Below are 8,582 nucleotides of genomic sequence, written 5' to 3' on the forward strand. Positions count from 1 at the left end.
TAAAGAATGTTAGCTACCGCTCACCGCTCGTCTGCAGGCTTTATTTAAATGGAAAACTTCCACAACAGGCAAAAAAAAAAGCTTTTTGCTAAAAAAAAAGAAGATTTAGAGCAGAGGTTTTTTGCACTGCATTTTAAAATGAAAACATATTGCATTTATTTACAATTAAAGACACAGAGCAGAAAGGGTGTTACTGTTTTACATCCACAGACACACAAGAAAAGAAGCAGGCAACATGAGGTCAAGTTATGGCAATTTTATTTGTGTATTTCAGTACATGTATTTAGATTAGAGTTTTTAAAAAACAAACAAACGTCCCAAGAAGAAGGATGGGGTGAAAGAAAGGTGGAGAGAGGGGGAAGGAGGAAGAAACTATTGATCTCCTCAAACTTGATGCTGCTGGATCAGTTCTTTCTCAGCAGTCTGCTCCAGAATCCCCTCCTGTCCTCGGCTTTCTTTTCTTTTGCCTTCAGTTCTTTTAAGGTTTTGTTGAGCTGCTCCTCGGCATCTTTAAATTTTTCTTTCAGCTGCTGTTTGCCCAGTTTCACTTTCTGTTTGAGGAGCTCTTTAGCTTCCTTTTTGTGCTTTCGTATTTCTTTAAGTGCGTCTTTGCAGTCTTTCTTGGTCACCGCAGAGCCGCTCATTTCTTTCTTGAATGCCTTCACCTCAATTTTCTCTTCTGCAAGTTCTTCTTGCACTTTCATCAGTTCCTTCTTCATGTTTTGAGTGTAACTCTTTGTATCTTCCATTTCTTTCTTTGCTTCCTGTATTTTAATTTTCTCTTCCTCCAACACTTTTTGAGCTTCCAACAATTCTTTCTTCATATTTTCAATCTCATTTTCTGCCTCATGTTTATGTTTTTTCTCCTCTTGAATTTGTTGCTTTACATGCAGTAATTCCTTTCTTAGTTTTTCAGCTTCAGCCATTACATTTGTAGCTTCTTGTGTTGCCAACTGCATTTTCCTTTTTTCCTCTTCAAAAGCTTCCTGCACCTCCTGTAATTCCTGCATCACATTTCCTGCCTCCTTCTTTGCAGTTTGATATTTATTTTTGGCTTCTTGTGCTGTGCTTTTCTCTTCCTCCAATGCTTTTTGAGCTTCCAACAGTTCTTTCTTCATGTTTTCATTCTCGTTTTCTGCGTGCTGTTTTCCCATTTTCTCTCCTTTAAGTTTGAGACCCACATGCAGTAATTCCTGCAATACTACTTCAGTTTCAAACTTTGAATTTTTAGCTTCTCCTCTTGATTTTTCTGCCTCTTCTTTTAATTTGACATTTTCAGCCTGTATCATTTGAAATTCTTCTTGCAGGTTAATCAGCTGTACTGTATTGTATGGTGAAGCACTCGCCGATCCTCTTCTCGATCTCCCTTGATTCATTTTGGCCTTTTAAACAAAGGAACCAACGTATTGTAGAGGAGTGAAGTGAAGTTTTTGATGTTTTCTTCGTCAACTGTCGTTTGTCCTGCACAGAGATGCTGCTGTAGATGTGTCTCTAGCTGTGTCTGGATACAATGAAACATGCTGTAACTAAGTGCTTGTGTTGCACAGTTCTACTGAACATTCCATTTCATGCATGCTCCGCCCACATGGTCAGGAATGTCAGGTGCTGCATCACCAAATGCTGCTCCCGTTGCCTAGCAATAACAGCTGTTTACTTTTTGGGGTCTGGTTCATTGTTTAATAAAGAAAACATGTCCAAGTATTGGGTGCTGAGGCTCAGCGCATATTCTAGCCTGCTGTGTGGGTGGGCAGCTAGAAATCACTGGTGGGCAACATGAGTGAGGAGAAAACTGGAGCAGCCAAGCAGGGAGCTGCAGGTTGCTGGTTTGAGTCTCTGTTCAGATGCTGGTGTCTCCTCTCTCTGAGATGTCTGCAAACAGTCCCAGATAAAACAATAAGGATAATAAACAAACACGTGACTAAAATAACAATTATGACTCTGATGTGTTTCATGTGTAGCAGGATGGCCTCTATACAGCAGTCGCTGCAAGCATCCACATCGCCACACTTACGTTTCTTTAAGCAGGCGTGCTGGGCTCCTCCTAAGGAAAGTTTGAAACTTCATTTCCTTCATGCTGGTGAACTTTTTACCAAATATTTTCATCAAAGCTTCTCCATCACTGACAGGGATTGTTTGGATCTTCACACTCATCTCCACCAACCCTAAAAAATGAGTCTCACTTTGCTCATATAATGCCAGGAGTGTCTCCATATTCCACAAAAGTCTATGCAAACATGTAACAGTATCCCATATTCATATAAATATTATTGATATTATAACAAAAGCTGTCACCAACACAATTGTCCCAAGTGCTTTTTTTATTAGTTATTGCAAATGCTTGATTGCAGTTCTTGCTAGATGACAAAACCACTTATTAGGTTTAGAAGGAAATGACTTTTTCTACATGAGGTAAAGTTGGAGAGCTGTTTCCCCAAACTAAATGAAATCATCATTTAAAAAACTACAATCTGTATTTACTCTGAACATCTGTGTTAACATTTGAAATTGGAAACATGTAAGTGTAAGAAACATGTTAAAACATAAGAAATCAGGAAGGGGCATGTATAGGAATTTCTTTTACTTATGTATTAATCACATTATTTTATTGTATGATACCTTGGTGCCACTGGAGTTTAACATGTCTCACACTCATACAGTAAGACAAATGCTGGGGGTCTAGTAAGGAAGTTGGGGGAAGCAGACAACTCCACAGGAAGAGTCTTTTGTCTCTTTGAGGACTCTGGTAGGTAGCAAGGGAGTGTGAACCTTAAGGTGTGAAACAGCTGTGTACTGCCTTTTGTTCCTGGAGAAGGTATTTAACTGAGAGCCATGCTAGGCTCAGGGAGACTCTGCTGACCGTCTGTCCCGCGGTCATGCAGGGACTTCATCAAGCTTGGTTGTCTGTTCTTTGTGTGTTTTGATTAAAGAATGTTAGCTACCGCTCACCGCTCGTCTGCAGGCTTTATTTAAATGGAAAACTTCCACAACAGGCAAAAAAAAAAGCTTTTTGCTAAAAAAAAAGAAGATTTAGAGCAGAAGTTTTTTGCACTGCATTTTAAAATGAAAACATATTGCATTTATTTACAATTAAAGACACAGAGCAGAAAGGGTGTTACTGTTTTACATCCACAGACACACAAGAAAAGAAGCAGGCAACATGAGGTCAAGTTATGGCAATTTTATTTGTGTATTTCAGTACATGTATTTAGATTAGAGTTTTTAAAAAACAAACAAACGTCCCAAGAAGAAGGATGGGGTGAAAGAAAGGTGGAGAGAGGGGGAAGGAGGAAGAAACTATTGATCTCCTCAAACTTGATGCTGCTGGATCAGTTCTTTCTCAGCAGTCTGCTCCAGAATCCCCTCCTGTCCTCGTCTTTCTTTTCTTTTGCCTTCAGTTCTTTTAAGGTTTTGTTGAGCTGCTCCTCGGTATCTTTAAATTTTTCTTTCAGCTGCTGTTTGGCCAGTTTCACTTTCTGTTTGAGGAGCTCTTTAGCTTCCTTTTTGTGCTTTCGTATTTCTTTAAGTGCGTCTTTGCAGTCTTTCTTGGTCACCGCAGAGCCGCTCATTTCTTTCTTGAATGCCTTCACCTCAATTTTCTCTTCTGCAAGTTCTTCTTGCACTTTCATCAGTTCCTTCTTCATGTTTTGAGTGTAACTCTTTGTATCTTCCATTTCTTTCTTTGCTTCCTGTATTTTAATTTTCTCTTCCTCCAACACTTTTTGAGCTTCCAACAATTCTTTCTTCATATTTTCAATCTCATTTTCTGCCTCATGTTTATGTTTTTTCTCCTCTTGAATTTGTTGCTTTACATGCAGTAATTCCTTCCTTAGTTTTTCAGCTTCAGCCATTACATTTGTAGCTTCTTGTGTTGCCAACTGCATTTTCCTTTTTTCCTCTTCAAAAGCTTCCTGCACCTCCTGTAATTCCTGCATCACATTTCCTGCCTCCTTCTTTGCAGTTTGATATTTATTTTTGGCTTCTTGTGCTGTGCTTTTCTCTTCCTCCAATGCTTTTTGAGCTTCCAACAGTTCTTTCTTCATGTTTTCATTCTCGTTTTCTGCGTGCTGTTTTCCCATTTTCTCTCCTTTAAGTTTGAGACCCACATGCAGTAATTCCTGCAATACTACTTCAGTTTCAAACTTTGAATTTTTAGCTTCTCCTCTTGATTTTTCTGCCTCTTCTTTTAATTTGACATTTTCAGCCTGTATCATTTGAAATTCTTCTTGCAGGTTAATCAGCTGTACTGTATTGTATGGTGAAGCACTCGCCGATCCTCTTCTCGATCTCCCTTCATTCATTTTGGCCTTTTAAACAAAGGAACCAACGTATTGTAGAGGAGTGAAGTGAAGTTTTCGATGTTTCTTCGTCAACTGTCGTTTGTCCTGCACAGAGATGCTGCTGTAGATGTGTCTCTAGCTGTGTCTGGATACAATGAAACATGCTGTAACTAAGTGCTTGTGTTGCACAGTTCTACTGAACATTCCATTTCATGCATGCTCCGCCCACATGGTCAGGAGTGTCAGGTGCTGCATCTCCAAATGCTGCTCCCGTTGCCTAGCAATAACAGCTGTTTACTTTTTGGGGTCTGGTTCATTATTTAATAAAGAAAACATGTCCAAGTATTGGGTGCTGAGGCTCAGCGCATATTCTAGCCTGCTGTGTGGGTGGGCAGCTAGAAATCACTGGTGGGCAACATGAGTGAGGAGAAAACTGGAGCAGCCAAGCAGGGAGCTGCAGGTTGCTGGTTTGAGTCTCTGTTCAGATGCTGGTGTCTCCTCTCTCTGAGATGTCTGCAAACAGTCCCAGATAAAACAATAAGGATAATAAACAAACACGTGACTAAAATAACAATTATGACTCTGATGTGTTTCATGTGTAGCAGGATGGCCTCTATACAGCAGTCGCTGCAAGCATCCACATCGCCACACTTACGTTTCTTTAAGCAGGCGTGCTGGGCTCCTCCTAAGGAAAGTTTGAAACTTCATTTCCTTCATGCTGGTGAACTTTTTACCAAATATTTTCATCAAAGCTTCTCCATCACTGACAGGGATTGTTTGGATCTTCACACTCATCTCCACCAACCCTAAAAAATGAGTCTCACTTTGCTCATATAATGCCAGGAGTGTCTCCATATTCCACAAAAGTCTATGCAAACATGTAACAGTATCCCATATTCACATAAATATTATTGATATTATAACAAAAGCTGTCACCAACACAATTGTCCCAAGTGCTTTTTTTTATTAGTTATTGCAAATGCTTGATTGCAGTTCTTGCTAGATGACAAAACCACTTATTAGGTTTAGAAGGAAATGACTTTTTCTACATGAGGTAAAGTTGGAGAGCTGTTTCCCCAAACTAAATGAAATCATCATTTAAAAAACTACAATCTGTATTTACTCTGAACATCTGTGTTAACATTTGAAATTGGAAACATGTAAGTGTAAGAAACATGTTAAAACATAAGAAATCAGGAAGGGGCATGTATAGGAATTTCTTTTACTTATGTATTAATCACATTATTTTATTGTATGATACCTTGGTGCCACTGGAGTTTAACATGTCTCACACTCATACAGTAAGACAAATGCTGGGGGTCTAGTAAGGAAGTTGGGGGAAGCAGACAACTCCACAGGAAGAGTCTTTTGTCTCTTTGAGGACTCTGGTAGGTAGCAAGGGAGTGTGAACCTTAAGGTGTGAAACAGCTGTGTACTGCCTTTTGTTCCTGGAGAAGGTATTTAACTGAGAGCCATGCTAGGCTCAGGGAGACTCTGCTGACCGTCTGTCCCGCGGTCATGCAGGGACTTCATCAAGCTTGGTTTCTGTTCTTTGTGTGTTTTGATTAAAGAATGTTAGCTACCGCTCACCGCTCGTCTGCAGGCTTTATTTAAATGGAAAACTTCCACAACAGGCAAAAAAAAAAGCTTTTTGCTAAAAAAAAAAGAAGATTTAGAGCAGAGGTTTTTTGCACTGCATTTTAAAATGAAAACATATTGCATTTATTTACAATTAAAGACACAGAGCAGAAAGGGTGTTACTGTTTTACATCCACAGACACACAAGAAAAGAAGCAGGCAACATGAGGTCAAGTTATGGCAATTTTATTTGTGTATTTCAGTACATGTATTTAGATTAGAGTTTTTAAAAAACAAACAAACGTCCCAAGAAGAAGGATGGGGTGAAAGAAAGGTGGAGAGAGGGGGAAGGAGGAAGAAACTATTGATCTCCTCAAACTTGATGCTGCTGGATCAGTTCTTTCTCAGCAGTCTGCTCCAGAATCCCCTCCTGTCCTCGGCTTTCTTTTCTTTTGCCTTCAGTTCTTTTAAGGTTTTGTTGAGCTGCTCCTCGGCATCTTTAAATTTTTCTTTCAGCTGCTGTTTGCCCAGTTTCACTTTCTGTTTGAGGAGCTCTTTAGCTTCCTTTTTGTGCTTTCGTATTTCTTTAAGTGCGTCTTTGCAGTCTTTCTTGGTCACCGCAGAGCCGCTCATTTCTTTCTTGAATGCCTTCACCTCAATTTTCTCTTCTGCAAGTTCTTCTTGCACTTTCATCAGTTCCTTCTTCATGTTTTGAGTGTAACTCTTTGTATCTTCCATTTCTTTCTTTGCTTCCTGTATTTTAATTTTCTCTTCCTCCAACACTTTTTGAGCTTCCAACAATTCTTTCTTCATATTTTCAATCTCATTTTCTGCCTCATGTTTATGTTTTTTCTCCTCTTGAATTTGTTGCTTTACATGCAGTAATTCCTTTCTTAGTTTTTCAGCTTCAGCCATTACATTTGTAGCTTCTTGTGTTGCCAACTGCATTTTCCTTTTTTCCTCTTCAAAAGCTTCCTGCACCTCCTGTAATTCCTGCATCACATTTCCTGCCTCCTTCTTTGCAGTTTGATATTTATTTTTGGCTTCTTGTGCTGTGCTTTTCTCTTCCTCCAATGCTTTTTGAGCTTCCAACAGTTCTTTCTTCATGTTTTCATTCTCGTTTTCTGCGTGCTGTTTTCCCATTTTCTCTCCTTTAAGTTTGAGACCCACATGCAGTAATTCCTGCAATACTACTTCAGTTTCAAACTTTGAATTTTTAGCTTCTCCTCTTGATTTTTCTGCCTCTTCTTTTAATTTGACATTTTCAGCCTGTATCATTTGAAATTCTTCTTGCAGGTTAATCAGCTGTACTGTATTGTATGGTGAAGCACTCGCCGATCCTCTTCTCGATCTCCCTTGATTCATTTTGGCCTTTTAAACAAAGGAACCAACGTATTGTAGAGGAGTGAAGTGAAGTTTTTGATGTTTTCTTCGTCAACTGTCGTTTGTCCTGCACAGAGATGCTGCTGTAGATGTGTCTCTAGCTGTGTCTGGATACAATGAAACATGCTGTAACTAAGTGCTTGTGTTGCACAGTTCTACTGAACATTCCATTTCATGCATGCTCCGCCCACATGGTCAGGAATGTCAGGTGCTGCATCACCAAATGCTGCTCCCGTTGCCTAGCAATAACAGCTGTTTACTTTTTGGGGTCTGGTTCATTGTTTAATAAAGAAAACATGTCCAAGTATTGGGTGCTGAGGCTCAGCGCATATTCTAGCCTGCTGTGTGGGTGGGCAGCTAGAAATCACTGGTGGGCAACATGAGTGAGGAGAAAACTGGAGCAGCCAAGCAGGGAGCTGCAGGTTGCTGGTTTGAGTCTCTGTTCAGATGCTGGTGTCTCCTCTCTCTGAGATGTCTGCAAACAGTCCCAGATAAAACAATAAGGATAATAAACAAACACGTGACTAAAATAACAATTATGACTCTGATGTGTTTCATGTGTAGCAGGATGGCCTCTATACAGCAGTCGCTGCAAGCATCCACATCGCCACACTTACGTTTCTTTAAGCAGGCGTGCTGGGCTCCTCCTAAGGAAAGTTTGAAACTTCATTTCCTTCATGCTGGTGAACTTTTTACCAAATATTTTCATCAAAGCTTCTCCATCACTGACAGGGATTGTTTGGATCTTCACACTCATCTCCACCAACCCTAAAAAATGAGTCTCACTTTGCTCATATAATGCCAGGAGTGTCTCCATATTCCACAAAAGTCTATGCAAACATGTAACAGTATCCCATATTCATATAAATATTATTGATATTATAACAAAAGCTGTCACCAACACAATTGTCCCAAGTGCTTTTTTTATTAGTTATTGCAAATGCTTGATTGCAGTTCTTGCTAGATGACAAAACCACTTATTAGGTTTAGAAGGAAATGACTTTTTCTACATGAGGTAAAGTTGGAGAGCTGTTTCCCCAAACTAAATGAAATCATCATTTAAAAAACTACAATCTGTATTTACTCTGAACATCTGTGTTAACATTTGAAATTGGAAACATGTAAGTGTAAGAAACATGTTAAAACATAAGAAATCAGGAAGGGGCATGTATAGGAATTTCTTTTACTTATGTATTAATCACATTATTTTATTGTATGATACCTTGGTGCCACTGGAGTTTAACATGTCTCACACTCATACAGTAAGACAAATGCTGGGGGTCTAGTAAGGAAGTTGGGGGAAGCAGACAACTCCACAGGAAGAGTCTTTTGTCTCTTTGAGGA

The sequence above is a fragment of the Perissodus microlepis genome, chromosome 3, assembly GCF_051167445.1.
Source record: "Perissodus microlepis isolate ML-2025 ecotype Zambia chromosome 3, ASM5116744v1, whole genome shotgun sequence".
Lineage (NCBI taxonomy): Eukaryota > Metazoa > Chordata > Actinopteri > Cichliformes > Cichlidae > Perissodus > Perissodus microlepis.